Below are 7208 nucleotides of genomic sequence, written 5' to 3' on the forward strand. Positions count from 1 at the left end.
TTGTGATTCATTCAATATTGTTGTATTATAACTTGCATCCCAGCATACTGGCCCTAACAATTGGAATCTCCAAGCAGATATAACGTTAGGAGTGGAACAAAGTAACATTTTCTCACTGCCTGCTTTCTCTGACAGTCTCTCAACGCTAACATCTTCCACCCGAACATCTGCTTGGAGATGTATACATGTGCATGAAGTTGAACCTCAGACTGAGGACGAAGCATGACGCTTTTTCGGTTATCATGATTATAGCAGGACAGATGCTGATTATAACACTTTCGTTTCCAGAATCTCAAACCATTAACGTTGCAGTCATGCTCAGAGTAATCTCCAAGCAGATCTACACGGGGCGCGAAAATCGTATATGCTAGCCAGAGAAGGTCCAGTCAGCCAGATAAGGTCCAGTCAGCCAGATAAGCTCCAGCCGACCTTCTTTGGCTAGCATATACGATTTTCGCGCCCCGTGTAGATCTGCTGGGAAATTATGCTTAGAGATGCTCCCCGTATCTTTAGGAATCTTCATAATCATATTGCAGCTAAGGCACCCTTTGGTAATTTCATCTAAGATACCAAAATATATGAAACATTCACAGATTTGTTTTTTGTCTATAAAATTTGTTGAGCGACCAGCGATTATATGTTTGCTTGCTCAGTGGTCGTAGCCTTTAGTGCAAAGGGGGTAGTATAGAGCTGTCCAGCCTAACTACAGATAATATCGTCTAGTGTTACCTGAGGTACCATGTCATATCAACCTTTGCCCTTTAGCCAATCAGATGGGTATGTGAGATAAAACATGATGTGCTCTTATTTGACAGTTGACCTGTATGTGCAGCATTGTTACATATAGTGTTGTAAAATGCTCTTGTTTTATATCTATGGTAAATATCAATGTGGATATATGAAACTAAAATGCACAAAATTAGTGTCTGTCCAAACCTATATTTTACACAAAAAGGAATCCATCTTATAACCGTTACTGTTAATAAAAGAAAACCATTTTGAAATTGAAAACCAATTGTGTTGCATTACTGTTAGGTTTACGTTGAATGTTGTGTGTCCTGTTTTTGAATGTTATGGGCAATTTTGTTTTCTTTGAAAATCTTGTTTTCTGTTAAAAACATAGCCGATATGTAAATTTCATAGCGCTGCCTAGTGTCACTTTGTACCAAAACATTAGAAGATATTTTGAAATTTGAGGGACATGCAACTTATCTCTCATTGGTTAAACTGCTAATTTTGGTTGACAGCAGGGATGTCCCCTGGTTGTTGCTACATGTCTGTGCATGTATGTAGCTGGTAATTTCCCATGTAAATCATCTTGTTGATTGTAGGTATGATAAAGCGCATACATCTACTCATTGGGACCCTTCGAACAAGACAGATTGGATGATTTTCAAGGAAAACACTTCAAACGCATCATAAAAACCATTTGTGCTTCTCATTTTGCCTTCGGGAGATGGAATCTCAAACCCGTGTTGTAGACATCGTGGCGGCGGTGGGTGATTTAAATCAAGAACTAGGCAGGAGGATTATTATCATCATCTACTGTCTGCCTCCGAAGACTCCACACACACACGCACACAAAGGAAATAAACGTAATGCGTTCTGTGACTGAACTACCAACTGATAAGGTACCATTCCTTTCACATGCAGTGATAGCTACGCTATTACAGTGTAATTTGTTGACACTGAAACGCTCCTATCATTCTGCCTTTGCCAATGAAGAAATTGCCTTTGAATCCTGCTCCAAAGTCTTAGATGGAAAACCAAACTAGACAATAATTTTATGACAAAGCTTCAATGATATTAACGATTTAGTGATCATGAAGTACAAAATGGAATCAACATTGCTGTTCAAATGTGTACTGGCAAGATATAAAAAGTCATGGGATAATACAGATCCCATAATATAATACAGAATCATTAAATCAAGATGTAGTTAATATGAACTGACATGGCATCAGGATAAGAATGGATTTGACACATAAAATACCATTTTTTATATATATATTCAAGTTCAGTCAGTCAGTTATGGATGCAGAAGAATAACTGAACAGTCACAAAATATTGCATATCAGTGGCAAGAGATATTTTACTGAGTAGTGGGGAAGAACATGGCCATTTCATATGTGTTTCCATCTTGTGGAAAATCTATAATTGCATTTACAATGTACAAGGAACTAAATTCCATTTCTTTGATAGCTGCACTTCCAAGGAATACCAATACCTGAAGATTCTATCAGTTCCGACTGTAATAAGATTATTATTTGATGTTGAAAGAAGGGTACATGCATTTCGTAGTAATGGTGTAAGATATTGAATCTATAAGATGTAGTCCATAGAAAACATGTATTTGAACATGTATCTAATTCCTTGAATGTACTATCTTTGTTTCACAGGGAAAAAATAAATATTTGCAAGACAGCATATCACTTGTGAACGTGTTTTTACTCCTTGGATCTTAAAATATTTGCAAATGATATGTCTTCATCCATAACACAGAAAAAGCTACGCTGTCTGCAATATTTCTCAACAAGGACAGTCACAAAATCAATGTCTCGCAGGATTATTCCGCGAGAAAATCAATCTTGGGTTTCTTCGGTCCAATCTGCAATTCTTCAGAACAGAGGAATGGATTGCTGTCTTGATTTCGATCTTGTGTTTGTCGAACTTTGTCCTGACAATATTGATATGTGAGTACATGTACATCCTTGGTCAAAAGAGAAAATCATGTACTTTCTGCGGAAGAAGGAATTTGCTTGGTCAGTGAAATACCTAGTATGTGGCCCCCTCAAATACCTGGTACGCCGCACTATTCTATATGTTACATAGATGGTAGGGCGGCAGCCCTTCTGAAATGACTAGGTTTTTGTGTGTAATATGAAATATCAACAAATAACGTAAATATGATGGTGTGCTGTCTTGTTTCAGATTGTCAAGATTCAATGATATCAGAGGCAAAATTATTATGTAATACTGGTAGCACATTTAATATCTTTGTACAATGTTAACAGTGGGGTTCAAGCACCTCCAACTGACCAGTCTAACTGGTCTAGACCTTTTAGCCTAGTGGTTAAGGCGTGCGGCCTGTGGACTGGCGGGCCCGGGTTCGATCCCCGGGAGTCAGGAATCTGTTTCTACTTGCCTCTAGTGTTTCACAAGGGATACATATTCGCAGTGTCGTGAATTTTCAATAGAGCGAAGACACCTAAATCAAAACCCCTGCAAAAGTTTCACGATTCACAGTAGTTTGGGCGCCTTAGTGTAGGAGCGACAGTGCTTTACATGCAGAACTTACAACTTATTAAACATCAAAGGAGTGTGTAGACCTCCGCTGGGGGTACCCATGTCTTCTGACCCGCCAAGAAACAGTTCATCTTTATTCCATTACACTGCAGAATGGTCTATGTAAGCATGTTGGGCCCAGCGGACTAATAACGAACGACGTCGGACTGTCTGTTTCAATTCAGCCAGGGCTCTACAGAGGATTGAGTGCCCTTGACCATGATAAAGGTCATCCCAGGACATACATTTTTTGGACGAAGCTCTCACTTCTTTTCTAAGTGCTCAAAGTAAAGTTTGAAAATCTTAGGAGATGACATATTAAAAAAATAACATCATTGTGCCGAATGTTCTTATGCCAAAATATAACAAAAAGCTAATTTTGTAGGGCAATTTCATAAGTCTTTGATTTTACCTGGTTGGGCTAAAAAATAGTACAGATTTCCATTTTTTACCAAATTACTGAGTAGGTGTATTGTAGGTACCACCATCTGATAGTTGAATAATGCACCCAATGCACCAATGGGAATAATGTCATACTTAAAGTATGCAATGTTATAGAGTTATGTTATTCTTTCTTTGCTTATTGTATTTACTTCACACACTTTGACTGACAACATGGGTAGGTAACGTTAACAATCACCTGATTTGTTGATTTTAGTATCTATCCACAAATGATGTAAATCACAATAGATTTACAAATAGTAAACAATTATTTCAATATGAAGATTTCGTTTGTTGTCTGATGACTGAAGATTGCAATATCTCCGATCAAGGCAGCAGACAGTAAAGCATGACCATGCATCAAATTGTGCTTCAAGAATGAAAGCGTCATTCTACCAGTTTCCTGATGTCCAAAGGTTGTGTTTGACAAAGCGAGTGGACCTGACTGAGTGCACCTGTTTCTGAGTCAAGTCACACCTACTCTGAGGGGCCGCCACATAGAGAAATTACATTCTTATCAGCCAACCAAAGCAAAAGTGCCCAAAAATGTAAATGAAAAAATGCTGAAATCTTTATGATGGTGACGTTTACTAACACTGTCTAGCACATTTACGCCTAGTAGTAACTTCATACTTTGAGCATTTTAAAACCGTGCAAAAACATGCCGTATGATGATCCCCTTAGTTTCGCGAGCCTACAAAAACCCCGGTGACCATTTTCAGTGAGTTCTCACATCACAACGACAGCGTATTTTGCTTCATGAACGTCGCTATACATTGTGATAGTGTTGTTTGAACTTATCATAACGTTGTATAGAAATGACTAGATAGATAGATCGACATTCAAAATTCGAAATTTTCGGGCCCTATTAAATATTGCTTGGGTTTCCTTTAAAACAATCTTCTCCCTGAATACAATCCTGAAATTTTCCCAATTCTTTCTTTCCTTCAATATAAAATCGAATATTTATTGCTTGAAGTGTATTCTACATGAGCTTCTAACGTTATAAGATCAACGTCTAGATTGTAAATGAACCTTGTGCTGTGGTCCATAACAATGTACCGAACACACCATAGTAATCAATCACATCGACTCTAGCAGACTACAAAGTCCACTTCCGTCGTCTGCATATGACGTCAGACCGTGAGACTGGATGTAAACAATAACAACAAAAGCCGCCTGGCATTGGCAATGGATGTTTTTATTACAATTTCTGACAGAAAAAGTGTAGAAAATGTCTTTGATCTTTTAGTGGCGAGCTTCCTAGACTTAAATGGTATCGTACGTTCTAAGACTTGTCAATGTCCTTGCGTAGACAACGATTGCGATACACAACGGTTAAAACGACCCCTTTCCGGACCTTTACCATTGACACTGGTGGTAATAGATGCAACGACCTGTATTCAAGGCTTGAGTCGAATCACTCATTAAAGCAGCATTAATGCTATAGGGAAGTCTACGGTCTATTTAGCTTCCTCTCTTTCGAGACAGGTTGTAAATTTTAGGCCTGGCTTTGTGCTTGCATACTGCACATAACGTTACATGACGTAATGTACTTGAGTTCTGTGATAATCTTTCACACCGCATTCCTATCTTCTGACGATATCAAAATTCACCATGTCGGGTTAATCTAGATTAATTACATGTACAATTGAATCTTTATTGATACAACAAAAAGTACATCGACTTTAAAACGGTCAACTACAAATTCAAAATACTGTAACGAACCTGGAAATTCCACTTTTTGCTAAACAATAAAGGCTAGCACTACGTAATGCTATTTTAAAATCTCGATACGATCAGCTAGGGCTAAACGTGGGTTTCAGTAGAAAAGATACGAACGCGTTGAAACAATTTCTGGCGTTGTTTAGTGTGGTACAATTACGATCACTGAAGTACAATCACCAAATTCCACAGTCCCTTGGCGCTTGACATCCCCCAGGCCCCAAGCTGTTTCAGACGTCGGGACGCCAACTGTTCTCACTCACGATCCCAGACGCAATGTGACAGCAAATCTGGGTCATTGCTGTCGGCCCTTTCTTACTACGACATGAATAATTTGAGCTCAACATCTCGTCTCAACAACAAAGGCCTCCCATTTTTCGCCAGCGGCCTACTTCCGTCGTCTGCTACCGCGTGACTGGCCACGCCCATAAATCATGTCTCGGAGGCCCGCCGGATCACGTACAACAATGTACACCCCTGAAATGGCCCCGGATAAAACTCCTCAACTCAAAGGAAGACAGCCTGCGTTTTACGTTCCCACTGGCCCTAGTGGACGGACCAGCTGGACATTACTACGCAGAACAAGACATCTGCTTTCTTGAGGGTAAAACCCCTCGGGCTGATTTCCCGGGAAACGGACGAAAATACGCATATAAAATACCCAGATCAAAACACAGCCGCCACACCCGTGCCCGGTACAGCTGTGACACGCAGTAACAACCTCATAAGCAGGATCTATATGCATTGACGCAGTGAACCAGTCAAGAACACGTAGCTCTAAAACCCTTCGTCTAATATCTACAGGACCCGTTTTTGTTTCAGAAAAACTGGGAAAGTTCCCAAAATATGTGGAGGTTTTACCACTGAGTTCACACCATGCGCCATCGATCAAGAGTACTTGATCCAGTTACAGGGACACAGAGAGAGCTGTTTGTCAAGTTCCCAGCTCAAACCCCCTGTACAGCGTCCACCCTTTAAAATTTTCTGATCTTTTCGTCTGTGTGGAAAATTCCCACGCCTCTGGCTACCAGGCGTTGGGCATGTTTGCCAGAATGCACGCATAAAAGCCGCGGGAAATGTTGGGGGAAGATAAGGTTTCACCCGCCCGCCCGGTTGGGTGAATGGACGGTGCAGGCAAACAAGATCCCCTTCCACCTGCGCTGCTTGCATGCACAAACACACTATCAGGTCGGCCCGCCAAAGCTCCGGGTTTGTCTGACAGCGGTGGCCATTAAACTAGGCGCAGTGGGACGTGGAGGACAAAGTTGGGCGGGGCGAAGGAAAAAGAAAAAAACACAGACAAGTCATCTTGGATATAATTTCGACTGAAATGGAAGTAGATGGTTATACACTGACGGGGGACGTTGTAATCTAACACTAACAGGACATGGTCATTTAAATCGATGATGTATAGAAAAAGGAGTAAAAAGCGATGCGAATATTGCGGATGATGGTTGCATGGTGACGCCACGAGAATTGATGATGGACAGGAGGAGGGAAAATGAGCGGCGCGCCGAGAGGGGCGTATATGCAAGCCGGACCAAAACACCCCCGGACCGAACAAACGCCATAGTCAGCACCCGCACCGGGGCCTCACAAGATAACCACCAAACACTCGCTTTCCTCCAAAATAACCGCACTTTCATCCACCAAATCGACGTGTAACGACATAAATTACCACGCTATGGCAGAAAAAGAGAGAAACTCCGGCTAAATTATCCATTTCCAGCTATTTTTACGGACTATCGCCTGAAAAC

Source organism: Branchiostoma lanceolatum, chromosome 5 (genome assembly GCF_035083965.1).
Source record: "Branchiostoma lanceolatum isolate klBraLanc5 chromosome 5, klBraLanc5.hap2, whole genome shotgun sequence".
Lineage (NCBI taxonomy): Eukaryota > Metazoa > Chordata > Leptocardii > Amphioxiformes > Branchiostomatidae > Branchiostoma > Branchiostoma lanceolatum.